This window comes from Oryctolagus cuniculus, chromosome 8, assembly GCF_964237555.1.
Source record: "Oryctolagus cuniculus chromosome 8, mOryCun1.1, whole genome shotgun sequence".
Classification (NCBI taxonomy): domain Eukaryota; kingdom Metazoa; phylum Chordata; class Mammalia; order Lagomorpha; family Leporidae; genus Oryctolagus; species Oryctolagus cuniculus.
This window is the reverse complement of record NC_091439.1, coordinates 23,010,000-23,031,761: the sequence shown is the minus strand read 5'-3', so window position 1 is coordinate 23,031,761 and position 21,762 is coordinate 23,010,000. Positions and strand designations below refer to the sequence as shown.

The following is a 21,762-nucleotide window of genomic DNA, read 5'->3' as shown; positions in this document are numbered from 1 at the left end:
AGGAGAGAGACGGCATGGTGGTGTGGGTTGGTTGGAGAGTGTGTTGGAGAGTTCGCGGGGAAGTTCGTTACTTCGTTCTTTCTCATTTCTCTCTACTCATTCTTGCTTTGGGAGTTTGCTGTTTACTTATTCTTACTTTACTATAGAAAGGACTTGTAAAAAAAGGGAACAACAAGCGCCCGGTCCGGTGCAGCTCCTCCGCGTGCGGAGGAGCGGCAGTGCTCAACCTGTTGTGCCACAATAGGAGCCCTAACTCAGGCATTTTAGCTGAAATGGAAACTTGAGGGGTCTCAGACAGGTCATGTTTTCCAAAGACCAGGAGGTCAATGTATCCTAGGCGTATGCTTTAATATTAGGAAGACCATAAATAAGATCATGGTCGTGAACTTTGCATACCAAGTTGGAGAGCTAACAGTTAAATTTTAATTTCTTCCACATAGTCTCAAAAGCTACAGAAAGTATTCATTAGTATTTTATTTTAAAGAGGACTGCCCGGTTGGCAAACATCTTTGGAATAAATCAGGTATTACAACTTTATTGAATTATGGTTTTATCACTAATTCTTTCAACTCAAAATGACTATTATCGCCTCTGAAAGATTTAGTGAGATTTAGTTAATTTTTATTTCTTCCTACAATATAATTTGATTAGTTATCTTATAGCAGTTTCAAAATATTTCATCAATCTTAGTCTATACTTTTAATTTATGCAGTGGAATTTACTTATTCACCGATGTGAGTAATTTTCAAAATCTTGCCAAATAGCCTGTGGCAACTGAAAATACAAGTTGCATTCATTAAGACTTTGCTGTGTGAGTGCCATGCAACAAAGACAAATTATGTCTGAAATCCACCTTCATTGAGTTGCATGCAGTCACAACTAATTCAAAAGTACTTTTTTTGGTCTGTAATTAAGAAAACAAATTTGACCTACATAGTTAGGAGGCAAGTAGTAGAGCAAAACATATTCTATGGGTGTAACAATTTTCAGTTCCATTTTATTTTGTTATTTGATAGCCACAATACGACTAAATGGTTTCATATTATATGAAGATGCCTCAAAAAGCTTATGGAAAATGAAATTGAAAGATGTTTATCATGGTGCAAAAAAATCTATGCATAGTTTTTCTTAATATACATTTTCCATATGCCCTCTTGAGGACCCCTCATATGCAAGGATTTCGAAACTTTTTCCACCAAAACAAATGTTATCTTTTTATTCTATTTTCCATGAACTTTTTTCAGTACCTTCATGTATCATTCAGCTTGTTCCAGAACTCTTTATATCAGTTCCAATCAGTGGTTGTAGATCACTTTTATTTTTCTTATGTACCCTGATTGTACAGTTCAGTCAATGGAAGGAATGCTCTCTGGTAGCTCAGTACATGTGACTCACTGTCATGGCCACAGAGTGCTAAAAATGTGGTGTCTACAGTGATGTCCCTCTGTATTGTAGATAGTCAATAAGAAGATCAGGACCTGGGATGTCATGTGCCTTCTGGCATCAGTAATACCGAGCTCTACTAGAAGGTACTAAGTGTGGCCACTAAGGTGCCTGACTGGACCTCTGCTTCCTCCACCAGGTGCATAGCACACAGCATCTCAGAAGCTCTGTGTCAGTGCTAGTTGCAGTGGGTCACAAAACAACCTATATATATGGTCAGTTCTGAATGGTTGTAAAATACTTTTTATATATTTACAGGTTTCTAAACAATTATTTCAAGTTTAAAATAATTTATAAAAGGAAAGTTTATGGAAATAAATTCAAATTTTTCATAAATATGAAATGATTTATGTGGATTTTTATGTATAGTATTTAATCATTCTAAGATTTTTCTATTTCATTTTTATCATATTGCTATAATAAAAAGGGGACACAGTTATATTCCTAAAAAATATTTATTTATTTATTTGAAAGGCAGAGTCACAGAGAGGTTAGAGACAGAGGGAGAGGTTTTCCAACTGCTGATTTGCTCCCCAGATGGCCCCAACGCTAAGCTGGGCTGGTCTGAAGCCAGGAGCCAGTGGCTACCTCCAGGTCTCCCACATGGGCGCAGGGGCCCAAGCACTTGGGCCATCTTCCACTGCTTTCCCAGACCACAAACAGGGAGCTGGATCAAAAGAGGAGCAGCTGGGATAGGAACCAGTGCCCATATGGGATGCCTGCGCCATTGCGAAGACTTAGCCTACTAGCCACAGTGCCAGCCCCAAGTGTTGTATTTTCTATTAAGCTTCAAGGAGGCATTGTCTTCGTGCCAGATCTCTGAAGGGTTAGGAAGCACCATCTACCAGGGACTTTCAGTAATTCGTGTGCAGGTGAGGTTCTCCTAAGAGCTTTCGAAACCGGGCAGGAGGGCTTTGCTCATCACTTTGATGGGTTTATAGCTCCCTCAATCTCAAGGAAGGCGATCCTTGCAAATGGAAAATACTTCATTTTTTGCGATATTAATATCTTTGTTTTCAAGAAAAATAGTATATATGTATACACATATAATGTCCACATTTGAGGTTAATGTGGCCAAATGTTAAAACACCATCAAATTTCAAAATTAAAAAAACAGAATTTTTTTCACCCTGTTTTAACCCTGGGCTACACAATGGGCTGAAAAAAGTGACTTGAGAGAGACTCGTTCTTGTACACTCATGCTGCTGCCTTGGGTAAATCAGGAACTAGGTGTCGTCTTCCAAGTCTTCTCAAGACTTGACTTCCTCCTCGAAGCTCCCGCCGGCCAAGCGATTGGTCTGAAGCAGCCGCTCAACTCCGTCCAACACCCTTTTCCCTTTCCTCTGGGAGTTTTGGCCGCGCCCACTCCTCGGGTGTCTCCAGGCTTTGCTGGGGACGCCTCCACGCGGTGCCCGTCGCTGAGGGTGCGGCCTGGGGACCCTCTCCTCGCGTCGGGGCTCCGCTGGTATCCCTGGAAGCAGAGGCGGAGGCCAGAGTCCGGTGTCCAAGGGAGGCAGAGCGGGCGCTTTCGTACGTCCTGCCGCGTTCCCTCCAAGTTCCAAGCCTTGCACCTGGCGGCGGCAGAGACGCGCCAGGCTCCCAAGGAACCAAACACCTGGGGAAAATCATCTCGGAGCCTGCTGCCTTCCCGCCCCTCCCGCTGGGGATGTTTATCTTGGCCTGGTCTCCTGGCTCTTTCTCTTTCACTTTTCCTTTCGCTGGGGGTTGGGACTCCCAGGGTGGAGGGCGGCAGGGGAGATCCCATCTGACTCGCTCACTGCCCTCGGACGCCCCTCACCCGGGAAGGGGGGCAGGTGGCCGCACTCCGGGTTGCAGGAGCTGCCGCCCGTCCACATTGTACCCGGCACTTGACAGAGGTACAGGACTCTGTTCCCAGGCTCTGGGACGGGAGGTGGTAGGGAGATGGAATTTTCCCCCTAAAGCCTACGCCCTGGGCCCCTCCCAGCCGCGGCGCTACTAACACGTCTCTCCGGCCCAGCCACCAGCCGACCGCCCCACCCTCTTGACCGCGACTAAAGTTTTCCCGGCGCTACGTGCAGAAGTTTTGTTCCCGTCTGCCGCTTCATTCGTCTCCTGGGTTCTCTTTGCCACCCTCCGGCGTCCAGAGGAGCGCAGATCGCCGCGTCCCGTTGGCCGTCGCGCGCGGTTCCCAGCGCGCTGCGCTCACTCAGCGTTCCTGGCTGCGGGCGCCGCTGCGCCCTGCGCTCCACGGACTTCGAGGCCGCCTGGCCCAGGGTGAGGGGTGCGCGTCTGGCTGCGGCCGCTAAGCTGTTGGCTTCTGAGAAGAGTGGTCTGGCAGAAAGGTCAAGAAAGGTACCGCAGCTCCGGGCTTCCTCCCCGCCCCCTCTCCAACTCCCTGACTCCCCGCGGGAACCTGTGCGTGCGTGCGTGCGTGCGTGCGTGCAAGGTAAAATTCCTGCCTCTCTCTGATCGCGACTAGTCTTCTAGGGAGAGAAATTTGCCGCAATAATCGCTACTTGGCAATCAGGCCTCCTGGGTGTATATTAGTTCCAAATCCGCACAAGCCACTTATTTCTTAGAAAAGTAACATCTGGAACAACAGAATGACTTGAGAGAAATGCGAGCGAATTGTATTGATATAAAACCCAAATCCTTATTCACGATGGCTTTAAATGAAAATCCAGCTAATTTTTTTCTAGTGCTATTAAGTCTGCGTGGTGTTAGGGCATACACTTTAACACACAATTTGTGAATTTAATTATGCAAGTCCATGCATTTAAAATGATTTAGACTTCAAAGTATGTGTAAAACAACATAATTCTTAAGTGCTGCTTATAGTAGATTCTTCCATAGGATGAGTCAGAAGTTGAAACTGGAAGCAAAGTGGCTATCACCAGCTGTTTTCCACTACGTATCTTTTAATTACTTTTTTTTCCTAAAGAAACCTTTTATTTAAGGAATACAAACTTCATGCATTTCTTAAGTACAACTTTAGGAATATAGTGATTCTTCCCACCATACCTGCCCTCCCACCCACTCTTCCACCCCTCCTCCTCCTCCCAGTGCTGGTAATGTCCACTTGACATTGTGGAGAAATTGGCTGTATTGATCAGTGGGAACTGTTGAGTACCTGTTGCAGAATAAACAGGTGGGGATCTGCTATGTGTCTTCTAAGCAGGGGCTGCAAGGGGAAGCATTCAATTAAAAGCAGCAGGATGCAATACACATTAAAATTAAAACTGTCATTTTCTTAAATAGCAGTGTAGTGGGCATGATAGGGTACCGAGGAAGGGACAGGGATATATGGAAAGGAGAGGGCTGAGGACCAAGCAGTAACCATTTCAAAATCAGAAAGTAAGTAAATATAAAGCTAAGTTTAACCCAAGAAGCATCAGAAAACTCCTAAGGTTTTTCATGATTGCATCTTAATGTCATATCCTGTTACAAGAGGTCTTCAAAAAGTTTATTGAAGTTGTGTATTATGAAAAATATATGCATGGATTTCAAAGTGGGTTTTCTTTTTACACCAAAAAATAAACTTATCTTTTAATTCTGTTTTCCCACGAACTTTTAAAAATACCTTTGTATTTCTCTGTTTTCTCCTGTCAGAGTTTTAATCAAACTCAGGAGGGCGGCTCCTGCAGGGGCTCCTGCTGTGCAGCAGTGGCAGCAGGTGTTAGGTTGGCCCCTGGTCCAGAACTTCTAGTGGGAAAACTGTTTCCTTACCTTCGGCTGCATTGCTGTCTGCTGATTTGTAATGACAACTCCAGAATCTGAAGGTGTGGTTGTCTTGGAAGTTTCCTGCAGATTACTGATAGGTTTAAGAACAATTATATGTTTTGTTTTTGTTTTATTCCTTGAAATTAATATAGCCGGTGTCAACAGCACCTTTCAAGGAAATGTTTATCAATTAAATGTGTATTTATAATGTATTTATCAACTAAATTGGGGGGGGGGCAGAGAAAAGCAATGGTTTAAAATTTTTGGAATAAATTTTGCAAATTGAATATTTTACTTTAGGAAAGTCCCTGTCTCAAATTTGGTGACCTTGATGGATTTGAGGAAGGCTGGAAAAGGAACCAGTATAGTGGTGTGTGTGTGTGTGTGTGTGTGTGTGCGTGTGTGCATGCACGCAAAGGCACCCAGATGGGTGTACACAATTCTCTGAGGGAAGTATCTGTATAACTCTGATCAGGTTTTTAAATGAGGCTCTGACCCCAAACAGTTGTAAACCTTTTTAAAACTCCTAAGACTGTTTTTTTTCTTCCTCTCTCTCCCATAGTTTACTGCTTTTTCTTAAAAAAAAAAAAAAAGATTTATTTATTTTTTTATTTGAAAGGTACAGTTACAGAGAGGCAGAGGCAGAGAGATCTTCCATCTGCTGGGTCACTCCTCAAATGGCCACACTGCCCAGAGCTGGGCTGATCTGAAGCCAGGAGCCAGGAGCCTCTTCCAGGTTTCCCATGTGGGTGCAGGGGCCCAATCACTTGTGCCATCTTCTATTGTTTCTCAGGCTACAGCAGAGAGCCGGATCAGAAGTGGAGCAGCAGAGTCTCAAACCGGTGCCCATATGGGATGTCGGCATTGCAACAGGCAGCTTTATCCACTGTGCCACAGCACCAGCCCCTAGTTTACTGTTAAGTTCTGTTCATTGTGTTAAGTATTTTTCTGAAAGTTAGTTAATAATAATACAGAACACTTTCTCTAGACACACAGCTTGAATTACAAGAAATAATATATAGTCGCCAAAACCTATTAAGTTCTTGTTTGGTACCATATATTGCACTAAGCATGCATTTTTAAAACTTACCATAGTGAACTAATGTGCTAGAGACTATATGTTTTTATCCTTATTTTATCTTTGTATTATTTAAGCATTTTATTGAAATACAGTATACATACAAATAAATGCACATAAGTGTACAGATAAATGAATTTTTTGTCGGCTGAGCACACTCACAACCAACACCCAAATTAAGAACAAAACATTACTTGTATCCCAAGAGTACTTACTATTTCCCCCTCTGCATTTCTTTGCTTTTTTTTATATTGTCATTTACATGGTATGATTCAATAAAGCAATATTTAAAACTAAATACCAAATAATAGGATATCCACACACATTTATATTATATATTAACTTCTACAAATAAGAGAAAACATGCTAATATTTGTCTGTTCTGACTTGGCTTATTTCACTCAGTACAATGATCTCTAGCTGTATTCTTTCTGTTGCAGATGTCACAATTTCATTATTTTTAATGGCTGAGTGATATTCCATTGTGTGTGTATGCCACATTTTATTTAGTTATTCAGTTGATGGACAGACTTCTAGGTTGATTCCATATCTTAGCTATTGTGAATTGAGCTGCAGCAAACATGGGAGTGCAGGTATCAGTGTTTTGTAATTGAAGAAACTGAAATATAGAGTAGCTAAATAACTTTCCCAGGGCCATGGAGCTAGAAAGTAATGGAACTGGGATTCCAACTTAGATAGACTTAAGATTGCTGATATTTGTGGAGACTGATTTTGTTTCCATAGAAATATTTCTCACAATCTGTCTGTGACAGTCAACCACTGTATCATTTTACAATAGTGTTATGATGGAATATTGGTAGTAGGTGATTCTTGTATGGTACTTGTTTAACTGATATTATTGATTGTGTACTTAAAAATGAAAATCAAATTATATTCATGTGATTAACTGTATGTGTTTGGTTCCTTGGAGAAATTTCTTTTATTGCCCCTGAGTGAACTTGTCTAACATGAATCCCTTTCTACCGACAGCGTTCAGTCAGTAGTAAGCAACTATATACTGATCAGTGTTTGTCTCTCTGTCTGTCTACCTGGTATTTGAGGGGAGATTAGACCAGTGCTTCTCACTGTATCACAACTGGAGGTGGGGTAGTTCACCATCTGGGAAGTTCTCTTTCTAAGAAGAGTTTACAATAGTTGGGTTGGCAAGAAGCCAATGGCTTTCTTCACTTGAACCTTAGGTCTTAAGCTTTACCCAATGATAGCTGTTTTTCCAAGATTGTTACAGTTGAACATTGCTAACATCCTTGCTATTTTCCTATTTGAATGATTTACCTGGGAAAATTCCATAGGCAAATTGAGAAACAATTTGTGGTTTTAGCAAGTACTGGAATATATTAACTAACAACTAGTTGATGGTGAGTTTCATTAATAATTGTCAAATATATATGTAGTTGTATTGTATGCATTTATATATACTGTATGTGCATATATTTACATAATATATTTAAAGGTTATATGTTAAGACTATAATATATATATAAAACATATATATCTACGGATTTTATATATACTGAACCACTTATCAAAGAATGTGAACATATATAAGGAATTTTTTTTTTACAGTTTCTAGACTGTATTGAATGGGGAAGCAAGAGTAACCAAGAAGTCTTAGTAGAAGGACTAAGTAGTAAGTTACTGTTATTCACAATGTCCCAGTTGGAACTTCAGGTGAATCTGAAACTTAAAAAAGGAAGCCCCTGCTATGTCTTCGATACCGCATTGGCCATTCATCTACTTGCCCTCACTGAATTCTAACCACCATTGCATTTTTTTACATAGTTTATATTTTAATTTAACAGATTAATTTAATTAAACAGATTAGGGGTGTTTTGTAGATACAGTTCTAAGAACATTATGATTTTCCATTCCTTCCTCCCTCCCTTATCTGCACTCTATACAAAAAAAGTTAATACAGGCAGGCAGTTTCTTTTGGATTAAGACACAACTAGTAAGGCATTCTGTGGAGAGCTTTATTTATGTATTTGTTTGTTTGTTTATTTAAGAGGCAGAGAGGGAGACTGTGTGATCCCAGGATCATTCACTCTGCCGTGCCTGAGAGCCAGGAATGCATTCCAAGTTTCCCAAGAGGGTGGCAGAAACCTCACTGGTTGAGTCATCACTACTGCTTTCCAGCATCTGCGTCAGCATAGCAGGGAGCTACAGTCATGAGCCAGAGCAGAGTACTGAACCTAAGTACTCCTATATGGGACATAGAAGTTTTAATGGATGTTGTAACCACTGGGCTAAACACCCACCCCTGAGTTTATCTTGATTTTTCAATATTATGTTTTATCTTCTTGCAAAGGTCATGTGTCCAGCATAACCATTTTTGTGCCCTGAAATAAATGGCTATCATCATTTGGAGTGACTGAGTACTATCTATTATCTGCTTTATGTTAATGCATATTATCTTCTTTTCTTTTAAGTCACGCAGTCCTAAAGTCAGAGATAGGAAATAAAGAGGCTCTTTGAGCTCAGTTGAGTAGTACTATTTGTACACATTTTACATCTGGTGGCAGAATATTTAGAAACAGTGTTGTATCCCCTGCAGGAAGAGAGGACTGTGGACAGACCATGTGAGATGGACAGCGGAGCCTGAGGGCAATGCAGATACTAATTGTTCCTCCAAGTAGAGACAGTGCAGAAAGGCCAGGAGAGTGCAGAAATTATTTTGCCAGATAAAGGAACCAAAAGTGAAAATAGTCCTAGAAGAGGCAAATATAGTCTTTACAAGGATGATAGGAGTGTGGGGTGGAAAGCCTCAAGGGACAGAGGCTCCACATACTCTTGTGCCTCACAAGAGCCCAGAGAAGGCCCTAGATCCCTTATAACACTGAATTCTTATCCTTGTTGGGAATGTTGCTCATGTGCCTTTTAACTGAAACTCAAGAAACAAGGTAACCCCTGGTACTTTCCTGGACCTAAAATTACAACTAATTTTTCTTTAATAGAGCATTCTACAGTTTGAAAGTTTATACTATACTCTTGTTTCCCAATTTCTTTACTCTCCTTACTCCAACAAATATACATATATAAATTGAAAATTAATTTTAATTAAAATATTTTATTGTTAAATTACTCTTGGCTGTAGTATTTTAAATATTACTAGTACACAATTAACTAAAATACCTCAATAACTTTAATAAGTATTTATAGGCATAAAATTAAAGCTATGTTGGAAATATGTGCCATGGAAATAGATATGATTGATATCAATGCTTTCATCAAAGGAGTCTCTTATATCATGTTCCACACTACCCTTTTACTTGGCACTATGCTGAGGTGGTAACATTATGGATAGCATTATGGATGATAACATTGTGGATAGGGAAAAGATATGTCTTTCTTTCCTAATGTGGTATAAGTGTAATTATGAAAGGGGAAGTAGGAAAGGAGAACTGGCTAGAAATCTGCTGGCCTCAGGCACATTTCATTCATATCTCTTATTAAGACCCTGGAGCTATGCACAGCTGGTTTACAGGCTGATATGGGGCTGCCCAAGCCAGCACATAAGCCTGAGAGCAACACAAATAAATGCTTTTTGTTGCAGGCTGTTGAGTTTTGTTACTCAGCGCTAGGCCCATTGATAATGGCTATGAGACCATCTTTAGTTTGCCCAATTCCATGGCAGCTTGAAATGTGCAAAGCCAGGGCATGATCCTGAAACCCTGAAGTTTCGATGAACAGGGTACCATGGAAATCATGGATGCTGAAATAGTCTGAATTTCTGCACTGCCTTTTTCAGAAAAGCAACAGATGCCCTATATGTGTAGGACCCCAGGTGCCTGTGATGACATCAGCGGAAAATAAGATGCCGCAGAGCCTCGGGAGCAAGTGCTTCCTCTCCGAGCTCAAGTAGTCTTAGGTTAGAATTCAGGCTTTGTCATCTAGGACACGGTGCTTACCCTCTCTGAGTCCTGTGGGCTTCATCTTTGAAATGAGGATCTGAGCGATTCTCGTGAGGACGACACAGGGCACTGTCAGTGCCTGCCACCTAAACTAGATGCTGTGAAGTCCAGTTGCTAAATGGGATGAGAGACCTGAGAGGTGGGAAATGCCAGAGGAAAATGCATCCATCTCGCAGTCTTCAAGCCAGTCCTGGCTGCATGCCTGTGGGGTGGCAGGCCCTGGGCTGGGGATACAGCAGAGAAGATTACATCTTTTGGGAAGGGAGGGCACTTCACAAAGTTCATGGAATAAAATGGACTTATGGGGAGATTTCACCAAGCTGGTGGGACTCTGGAGGCCACAGGCTCAGCCCGCTCCATCCACAGAGGGGGAAAAGCATGGCGGGCCCTCACTTCTATGACTTCAGGGGTGGCTTCAATTACAGCTCACTTCTATAGGATTGTTTTACTCTTGAAACAGATGATTCTCCTTTTCTCAATTTATCCTAATCCCATTGATAAAGGGCAAGTGCCAGCCTTAAAACCAAGTCATTGAATAAAATCATGCCTAGAAAAGAAAGGCTCCTATGGAAGTAGTGCATCTGGAAAGCCCTGTGCCCACACACCTCGAAGTTATACAAATCTCACAGCAGTGTGTGTTCTTCAGGTGGGAGATCTCAGCTAGTTCAGCCTATCATCACCCACACCTCCCACTTGGCGTGAGGATGGTGTAGTGTGCTGAGAGCAGTGTATAGGAATGGAATAAGAGTGGTAAAAATCCCTGGTCTGGCTTCTGTAGAGGCTTCTCACTTGGGAAATGCTCTAATAGGGTAGGGACATTTGCACTGCAGTCTTCTCCTTTAGCCTGAGTTCCAGCCATACTTCATTGCCCCTGTGTTCTACCCACATCTGCCATCCCTTGTCTTTCCTTGTTAGCCTTTATGGGTCCTTCTCATAATGTCCACCATCTCTAGTTCGTATTGTGCACATCTACTGCATGGGGAGAATTATTCTTTCCCTTCTGTGAATTCATTTGGTGCTGTCTGCATTTCCCATAATAGCTTTTATAACTGTAAATCCATTTTATTATGTGTCTGTCTCTGGACTTACATTATCAACAGAGAGAACAGTGTGTATCATGTGCCTAGAGGACAGCAGGTCACACAGTTGATTCGTGTTGACTGGGGTGACAGTAATTAGGTTATTCAAAAGTTTGAAACCATAGAAGAGAAATGTAAGAGAGAATAGGAATCAAAAGAAGAAAAAAAGAATCTGTAGCAATGTAATCAAAGTAGTATTTTAGGAAAGCTAGTTTTGGATCAAATTTATTGCAGGAAAAAAAATTAGAGATAAGGAATCCAGCCAGAAGTCCACCACAGTTAACTCAAGTATGTAGTCTCATTCCCATTATCTATACCAAGGACATAACTCTAGTAAATCTTTCTCTCCATCATCATCTTTTTGTCCATCTCTAGTAGATCTTTTCCATCAGCACATATCTCTGCTCAAATTTCTCCCATTAAATACAAAGCAAAACTCTTGGATTTTTTGTCCTATAGTATTTTTTCTCCACTATCATTTCATTTTTCTGATCATATTTTACATGAAATCTTTCAGTTGCTTATCTTCTCTGTCTGCAGTTTCTCTCTTCCCATTCTTCCTTAAACCAGCCAAGCTGTCATTCATTCCCCACTGCTCCTCTGAAAATGCACTTGTGAAAGGTACTCAGAGCCTCTAAGTTGTTCAATCCAGTGGTTAATCCTTGGTTCTCTTCCTGTGTATCCCTTCAGTGGGAGATGGGAGCTCTTCACTCGGCTTCCAGGCTGCTTCACTCCCCTTATTTTCCTATTGTTTCCTTATCTTCTTCTTTTGCTGGCTTCTTATTTCCCTAACTATAAAAATAAGAAAGTCTGAAGGCTCAGTCCTTGGGCTGTTCTCTATCTGTACTCACTCTTTTCGTTATATCATCCAATCTCCTGGCTTTTAATACCTCCATACACTGATGATTCATAAATTACATCTGTAGTTATGTCACCTCTGAACTCCAGATCATATCCAAAGTCTATTGGATGTAGACTTCTACTTCCAAATCTGCTTCTTGCATAGTCCTCTGCATCTTACTTATAGCAGTTCCATTTACATAGACAATCAATCAGTCGATAAATCTTGGAGCTGTCTTTAAGTTCTCCCTTGCGCATATCCCACATTGAATCTGCTACCATATTATTTACCTATGCCTTGAAATTAAACCCCTCTGCTGACATCTCCTCAGTACCATCATTGCTGTCACCCAAGTCCAAACTACTGTAATGTCTCACAGCATTATTGCAAGAGTTGATCTCCCTGCTGCTGCACTTTTTCCCACCTTACTCTCCAGCTTGTACTCAACACAGCAGCCACAATGTTTCTGTTTTCTTTCCCTAAGTCAAAAAACTTCAACCACAAAACAGTAACAAAAAATACCCAAAGCTCAGAGGCTTAAAAAAGAATAATTTGTTATTTGTCTTGATTCTGCTGTCTAGGCTACAGACAGTATGTTAAATCTTCTTGGGCTGCTGGGTATAAAACATCCAGGAAATCTTCTACATGCATGTATCTGGAGCTTCAGCTAAGACAGCTGGAAGATTTACCCAGTATCTCCCTCTGTGGTATCTTTGCATGGCTAACTTTTATATCTTTACATCCTGGGGAGGGCATTCTTTTTTTTTTATTTAGTAAATATAAATTTCCAAAGTACAGTTAATGGATTACAATGGCTCCCCCCCCCATAATTTCCCTCCCACTCACACCCCTCGCATCTCCCACTCCCTCTCCCATTCCATTCACATCAAGATTCATTTTCAATTCTCTTTATATACAGAAGATCGATTTAGTATATATTAAGTAAAGATTTTATCAGTTTGCACCCACACAGAAACACAAAGTGTAAAATACTGTTTCAGTACTAGTTATAGCATTACTTCACATTGGACAACACACTAAGGACAGATCCCACATGAGAAGTAAGTACACAGTGACTCCTGTTGTTGACTTAACAATTTGACACTCTTGTATATAGCGTCAGTAATCTCCCTAGGCTCTAGTCATGAGTTGCCAAGGCTATGGAAGCCTTTTGAGTTTGCCGACTTCAATCTTATTCCGACAGGGTCATAGTCAAAGTGGAAGTTCTCTCCTCCCTTCAGAGAAAGGTACCTCCTTCTTTGATGGCCCCATTCTTTCCACTGGGATCTCACTCACAGAGATCTTCCATTTAGTTTTTTTTTTTTTTCCCCAGGGTGTCTTGGCTTTCCAGGCCTAAAATACTCTCCTGGGCTCTTCAGCCATATCTGAATGCCTTAAGGGCTGATTCTGAGGCCAGAGTGCTCTTTAGGACATCTGCTATTCTGTGAGTCTGCTGTGTATCCCACTTCCTGTGATGGATCGTTCTCTCCCTTTTTGATTCTGTCAGCTAGTATTAGCAGACACTAGTCTTGTTTGTGTGATCCCTTTGACTCTTAGACCTATCAGTGTGATCAATTGTGAACAGAAATTGATCACTTGGACTAGTGAGATGGCATCGGTACATGCCACCTTGATGGGATTGTATTGGGATCCCCTGGCATGATTCTAACTCCACCATTTGGCATTCTTAGGAGCTGGACTTCTTAAATGGTTGCTGACTTCCAAGAACTTCCATATGCATCAAGCTTAGACTTAAAGTTTCTAAATTAGTTCTCCGGGTATGGATGAGATGTTTCTGGTGTGGTTCCCTCAGTGCAGAGTTCTGTGAACTAAAAACACAGATTTACCACTTCCCCCCACCTTCCCTTTGTCCTAACACACAAAACAAAGACAGGGCAATTACAATTCACAAGGCCACTCACAAACAAGAAAATAGGGCTAAGTATTTGGCCTGCTGGGACCCCTATATCCCATATTGGAGTGTCCAGGTTCAAGTCCTTGCTCTGCTCCCAATTCCAGCTTTCTGCTAATGTGCACCCTAGGAAGCAGCAGGTGATGGCTTAAGTAGGTAAGTCCCTGCCACCCACCTGGGAGACCTGAATTGAGCTCCTGGCTCCAGGTTCTAACCTGGCCCAGCCCCAGCTGTTGCAGGCATTGAGGGAGTGAACCAACTCTGTATGTCTGTTTCTGACTCTGCCTCTCAAATAAATATGTGGAAAAAATAATAAAGAAAATAGAAGGCAAAGACAATTATGCCATAGCAGTTTTAAATCCAGCCAGGCACAGTGCCCCAGTGTCCTCCTCATGAAGCGAAAGTGTTCGTGACTAAGGTTCAGGTTTGCTCCCTGGGAATGGATCTCTATGGCTGTTAACTTCACCCTTTGCCCTTTTGGCTCCTCCTCAGGTTCTTATTTTCTGTTTGGTAGAAATAACTCACATTGCAGTTGAGTAGCCTGCTTCCTGTTCTTAGAATTGGAGATCCAGAGACCTTCTGTGCATTTCGCTTTGTTTGCTGTTGCAATTTTCTTCTTTCTTTTCTTTTTCTTTTTTTTAAACAGCTTCTCTCATTAAAGTAGTTGTTGATCATATGTTGTTAATGAGATAAGCATCATACTTTTTTTTAAAGATTTATTTTATTTATTTGAAAGAGTTACAGAGAGAGGTAGAGCCAGAGAAAGATCTTCCATCTGCTGGTTCACTCCCCAAATGGCCACAATGGCCAGAGCTGGGCTGATCCAAAGCCAGGAGCCAAGAGCTTCTTCCCGGTCTTCCCACGTGGTGCAGAATGGGAGTGGGGTGCAGGATGGGTGCATGTGGAATGCCTGCTCTGCAGGCCTGGGCTTTAACCCACTGCACCACAGTTCTGAAAGTTCAGTTCTCTTTAAAATATTGGAGGCTCACTTCTTTGGATGAAAGGCAAAATATTGGAGGCTCACTTCTTTGGATGAAAGGCAAACCCTCACAACCATTGAGGTAAGTGCCTCCTCACTTTGTCTGTGAGTCAGGATGCTCGAGGAGAAACTGTCCATGTTAGAAGCCCTTTTGGTCAGTTCTCTAAGCCCACTTGAAGTCCTCCAGAGGTCTCAAGAGAGGGTATTCTAGCTACATGCTTGATTTCATCTTTAACCTGAATAGCACTGTGTTAGTAGAACCCAGATTTGATGTTTGCCCTAAGAGCACTTCTATCTGAGAATCTTGTGCTGTCTGGAAAGGCAAGAATGAATATAAGTAGTATTTTCTACTCTACCAAGTCTTGGGTTGAACTATTTCCTCTAAATTCTGCTTAAACATTTTAGTTATCTTCCTCCTGCTATACTTGACCATAGACAACTCTGGCCAATTATCACTTTCAGAAATATATTTTCTTTCCTCTATATTGTTGTAGGTGATAGGATGGTGTTGCCAGGCATCCTGCCACTGCTTAACATGTGTTGCCCTCTCATAACAACTCTGTCACTGCCTTTCCAGCATTGCTAACAGTGTGCTGGATTCTCTTCACCTAACCAGGTTTCATTTCACTTTCAGAGTCAGTATTAATTGCTAGGTAGTAAGCTACCCCAAAACTTAGTGGTGTAAAACAAGAATTACTTTATTTTCTCAAGGTTAAAATTTTGGTTAAGACACAGGACTGATGACTTTACTCTGTAAGGCTGTGGCCTCAGCTGATGGACTTAAATGGCTACACCGTGTCTGAGATGGCTTGAGACATTGTGACCTGAGAATGAGGCCTCAGTATTGACTCTTGCTGGATTTTGTGGTTTTCTTCCACTTGGGCCTTCCACATGGCTAGAGTCAACTTCCTCACAACATGATATTCTCAGGGTTGTCAGACTCCTTTCGTAGTCTCTCGCTTCTATAAACTGTCAAATGAGTCTCATTCTACTGGGGAAAGCAAGTCAGAAGTTTACCCCAGATTCCAGGGAAGAAGGCATGGAGTCTACCTCTTAACGAGTATTGTCATGCATGTTCATGGGATGGAATCATTGATTGATGGCAGCTACTTTTGGAGATCATCCCCCCCCCCCCCCCGCAATAGCAATCCTTTTACATATGAATCAGGTCCTGCCACTTCTGTATTCAAAACCCTCCACTGAATTCCCAGCTCACAGTGTTCCCTATGTCCCTAAGTGATTTGTAACCTTACTATCTCATCTGCTAGTTTTCCTCTGGCTCACTGACTCAGTCACACTGACAGTTTTTGCAGTAACCAACCATAATGCTCCGTTTTTGGCTAAGTGTCTTCTATCTAAAATTCTCATCTCTCAGATATTGCCCCCTTCCCATATCTCCTTTGGGAATCGACTCAAATATTTCCCTTGAAATGAAGCTTTCCTTGACTGTAATTCTACACATTTCACTGCCACAAATACTCCCTGCTTCAACTCCTCACTATCTGACACATGCCTATCACCATCCGACCTAGAAGCAAGTTTGTAGTACCTTATCCAACTCTCTTAAGGTCAAATATATTTTGGTGTTGTTTTGTTTTGATATTTTGGAAAGTAATATAGTGTGTCTATATCACCTTAAGAATCAAGCTTAGGCCGGCGCCGCAGCTCACTAGACTAATCCTCCGCCTACAGCACTGGTACTCCGGGTTCTAGTCCCAGTTGGGGCGCCGGTTCTGTCCTGGTTGCTCCTCTTCCAGTCCAGCTCTCTGCTGTGGCCCAGGAAGGCAGTGGAGGATGGCCCAAGTGCTTGGGCCCCTGCACCCGCATGGGAGACCAGGAGAAAGCACCTGGCTCCTGGCTTCAGATTGGTGCAGTGCACCGGCTGCAGCGGCCATTTGAGGGGTGAACCAAAGGAAGGAAGACCTTTCTCTCTGTCTCTCTCTCTTTCATTGTCTAACTCTGCCTGTCCAGAAAAAAAAAAAAAAAAAAAAAAAGAATCAAGCTTATTCTTATTCAGTTAATGCCCCCACAGTGAAATAAATACAACTGATAAATAGTCTTATGCCAGTTCAGTTTGTGTTTTGTTAACTGGTGAATTGAGAAACTGACTTTTTAGAGCTTTGTGAATTTAAGATTTCCAGATCAGGGACTGTAGACTTATATATGTTTTATTTATTTGTTTGCTTGTTTAGTAACTTTTTTTTTGAAACTGACAGAGATAGGAGCAGGGAGACAGAAAAAGAAAGATCATCAATCCACTGAATCGCTCCTCAAATGGCTGCAACAACTCATGCTGGACCAGGCTGCCGCCGGGAGCCAGGAACTCTGTTTGGGTCTCCCACCTAGGTGGTAGGAACTTGAGTACTTCAGCCACCATGATCTTCTGCTTCCCAGGTACATTAGCTGGGAGCTGTGTTGGAAATAGAGTGGCCTGACTCAAAAGGGCACTCTGATAGGGATGTAGGTATTTATTTGTTTTTTAACATTCCCTCCTCCCACTAGAACATGAGCTGTAGTAAGGCAGATACTTTCTGATTATTTAATTTATTGCTGTATTCCAACATCTGTCAGAACCTGGCATATGGTAATGTCTTAATAAATATTTGTTGAATTAGTGAATGTATGCTAAGGAGTAATATACTATTAAAAGTCATAAGAAATCTGTTCTCAAGGCAAATCTAATTTATTAATACATTTTACTTATTCATTGAATTAATTTATCTGCTTCAGCGCTTGCCTGGTCTGAATTCAGTGGGAGAAATAAGGCATATGGAGTATTTCTAGCTGTCAGTCACAAGATTCAGAAAACGTGAACATACCAGAGACACAGACGGATTACAGCTAAAATATGGAGTGAGGTAGAGAGATGGATGAAGATGATGGATGATATTTGGGGAATATCTAGATTGAGATAAAAGTCAAAGACACAATTGAAAATGTCCTGTAAGTCAATGGAAGTCCTAGACTGAAGATCGAGTGAGCTATTTATGTAAAAGTTTTAGTTTGTAAGTTAACAAAAGATGAATTACTGATTGAAGCCAATTAGCAGAATGTTTTCCCACAAGGCATTGGCCTCTATTGAGCATTTAGGGTCACACGAGATGACCAGAGGGACTGTGCCTGAATTTAGCAAGGACATGTTGAGGGAAGAACTTCAAGGAAGGCTTGAGCCGCTTCTAGGTCTTCAAATGAGAATGTTAGACTTCACACCTTCCAGCCTGTGGTTGCCTTTCATACTCACTTTGTCTGCTGTTCACTTGGGGGGCTTCCATACCATCTCTAAAGAGTCTTCTTCTAAGATGTTTTCCTTCCAATACCCCACTGGATCCCCTCTCTTTTCTTCTGGAAATACTGCTCACACCTGCCATTGTGCGCCGTTCACCCAACAGATCCTTGCCTTGTAATGCTTGCGGTGTTTTGGTATTTTGACTAGTGTTCCTATTGCATCTCCTTCACGTAAAGCACAAGGTACAAAGGATGCTAAGAATAGTGATGGTGTTATTATAAGGGTTGAAATTTGGGAGACATTCTGTCTTCGTGTGCCTAGCACTTGCCTACCACATAGGAAAATCAGTGATGCTATTGTTTTTGTTGGTAGTAGTCTATTACATGTAGTTGATAGGTCAAGTAAGACAAGGTTCTGGGAAGTTTGACTAGGTTTGACTCAAAGTCAGTTAATAGTGATCACGTGGTTATGGGGAAATTCTCTGAGTGTATTCCTTATTATCAAAGTCACAAATGAAAATGGAATTTCCTGAGGGTTGATGTGGATTAGGCTACGGATAGAACCCTTACATTCATTCTTAGGGATAGGAGCTTTTTATAAAGTGAAAAAAAAAAAAAAGAGGCTGTTTAATATTTTGTACCAGGTTTATTATAGAGAGGATAATTTTATGAATTCCAAAGTGAGAGTTTCAATTAATGAAAGGAAATAGAGGCCAGGCACACCCTATTATCCAACTTCCTTCAAATAGAAATCCTTTCATTTTCTTAATTCTATTTTTGCCCAGTATTTTGAAAAAAATCAGTAGTACAAACTCTGAGGGAAGCATTGTAAAATAGTATTGTTGGCATTTAATTCATTGCCTCTTCTGAGAATTCAAAAGAAAAAAATATAGTTTAACAACATTATTATATTACTTTAAAATTTGCAGTGACTGGAAATACCAGATTTTTACAAATCTTTGTTTTGTATCTTTTAACTATTTCTGGAAGGCAGGATCTTAGTTTTCTCATGTTTTTTGTTGAGTCTTTAAAATTTGAAACATGTGGTAATGCTGATGGCTTATTTGACTTGATATTAGGGTGTTTATCTCCTATGTCTAGACATCTTTCAATTCAAGCCACGTTACTCTCAGCTGCTCAATACAAAAAGCATGGCTTCCAGCCTAAGGTTGGTAATCCAGGTCAGCTAATAATGGACCAAAAGATTTTCTTCACTCTGTCGGCTACTTATTGAGCATTTTCTGCGTACATGTCTCTCTTATGTAAAGACACAATATCCTCAGGGATATATTATCTAGTAGAGCAATTAATATTTGTGTATAAGGAAACACATGTTATCTATGGTGCCAAGCGTTTTAACATCTAATTCTCCTTAACTCATGAGGGGCTTTCTCACCCACTTTTGAGATGAGGCAACGAGAGGTTAGGTAACTTGCCCAGAATCTGCAATCTGGAACTGGGAGAGCTAGGTTGGAACTCAGGAACACTAGGATCCGTGGTTTTCACCTCGAGGGTACTGCCTCACTGATAGAATTAGTAAGAAGTGTAAAGATTAGAAGAGAGGAGGTAAATTTTTACGTATTTATGAAAACCATGCGAATTAACAAATGAGAGAGTTTAGCAAGGTTGCCAGATGGAAGACTTAAAAATTTCAATGCCGGGCTGGCACCACGGCTCAGTAGGCTAATCCTCCGCCTGTGGCGCTGGCACACCGGGTTCTAGTCCCGGTCGAGGTACCAGATTCTGTCCCAGTTGCTCCTCTTCCAGTCCAGCTCTCTGCTGTGGCCTGGGAGTGCAGTGGAGGATGGCCCAAGTGCTTGGGCCCTGCACCCCATGGGAGACCAGGAGAAGCACCTGGCTCCTGCCATTGGATCAGCGCGGTGCGCCAGCTGCAGTGCGCCGGCTGCAGCGGCCATTGAGGGGTGAACCAATGGTAAAGGAAGACCTTTCTCTCTGTCTCTCTCTTTCACTGTCCACTCTGTCAAAAAAAAAAAATTCAATACCATTTAATAGTAAATAAAATATAGCTAGCATAACACAATAGTCAAATAAGCAATATAGCTTTCTCCAGCAGGAACATACTCACCACAATGAAATACAGTTTACTTATGGATTGTGTGTCTTGGATCAGCATCAGGAATTCTATCAGTAAATCACAATGATACAGTAAAATTTAGAGGGCTCTTAGAAGAATAAAAATAAGTAGGGTCTTCCAAAAGTTGGAAGGATACCTATAAAAAAATCTCTAATGAGCAGCAAAGTTAATGCAAGTTTTTTTTTTTAATCCTGTCGTTTTAGCAGACAATGGAAATAACTCTTCATAGAATACAGAAATATAAGATTACAATAGCTCATTTTACTGAGTATTTACTATGTGCCACGCAGTGCCAGAGGATTGTGACTTGGCCATTGGAGTGAAGCAGATTGTGAAATATCCATCTACCCTCTTCTGAATAGGAAAGTGCTAATTGAGAGACTTCGAGTTAGGATGAAACAGAGTTGTTCCAGAGGAGATGTGGGTGAGCTCTTTACTATTCTGACCTCAAAAGTAGCTGTTCAGAAATAAATAGAGTGGAGCAATTTGCACTCTACAGTGGCATTTTGCTGGTGGTAGTGATGATGTAGATAGATCTAAGATGTGAAATGGAAAAAAAAAATCCTGAAAATCTCCCTTTTAGATTTAGTCAATGGATCCAGAGTTGCTCTCTTCAAATATATTATGTTACATTTTAGGGATAGGGTGGACCCATTTTGAAACTGAAGTTAATTAAGAGAAGCAAGATGATGTTTAGTGTAAACTTTGTACACACTGCTAACTGAATGAACTCCAGTAAATAATCTAACTGGTGATCAGCAACACATTGTTAAACCCCAACTTTATGTCTTCATGTAAAATTGGACCATACGTTTAATCTCTCTTCTCTTTTTTCCTATTCTGGAGAAAATTGAGATGATTAGATAAGAGAAATTCCTTTGGTTCTTAAGTCTGATGGTCTGAGGACTAACATGAATCAATTCAATTTTGTGCTGATAATCAACCTTGGCCTTTATCAGAGTTACTTTGGCTCTAGAAGGGACTTCAGATGCCTCCAATCTAACCTTATTTTAACTATCAAGTAACTGAAGTTCAGATATGTGAAGTACCTCATTAAAGTTGCTTTGCTTTAAAGACTAAAGCAAGACCGGGGCCCATGTCTCTAGATTTTCATTCATTCTGTGGCTTTGGTAAGCTTTTGGAGCTCCAAATTTAATGCAGGAGTCTTTAGCTCAATATTATATTAACAGAAGTTTTGTCCATGATAAACAGAATGGAAAGGTGGGCATCTATATGGAGTATAGTAAGAGAGAAGCTGGCAACTACCTTCATCATTATTGTACAACACATCTGAAGAGAGAGCTTCTAGGTCTACAGAAATGAGTGTTTGTGGTAGCACATGGTAGTGATACATTTAATGCTAATTGTGTGGACAGCTATGTCCTGTAAGTGAGTGGAGGTAAATGTCAGTGTTGTGTCCTAACTTAGCTGACAAATATTCCATAAGGCTTTCCAATTTCTTTTGTTCCCACTCCATAT

The 21,762-nt window shown here is 41.1% G+C and overlaps 1 protein-coding gene across 9 annotated transcripts in view; it reads left to right on the top strand.

Annotated features, from left to right (window-relative positions):
* Positions 1–3,141: 3,141 nt before the first annotated feature.
* The window catches only part of IL15 (interleukin 15), a 92,318-nt gene continuing 73,697 nt past the window's right edge, over positions 3,142–21,762 (top strand). For 2 of the 9 annotated variants that reach the window (XM_070079480.1, XM_051819274.2), the window contains exon 1: positions 3,142–3,320. The gene's annotated coding sequence lies outside the window, so the exon portion shown is untranslated. Of the gene's footprint in view, positions 3,321–3,442; positions 3,778–21,762 lie in introns of those variants that run through there. The other 7 variants (XM_070079477.1, XM_070079479.1, XM_017347246.3 and 4 more) reach the window with 7 other exon arrangements.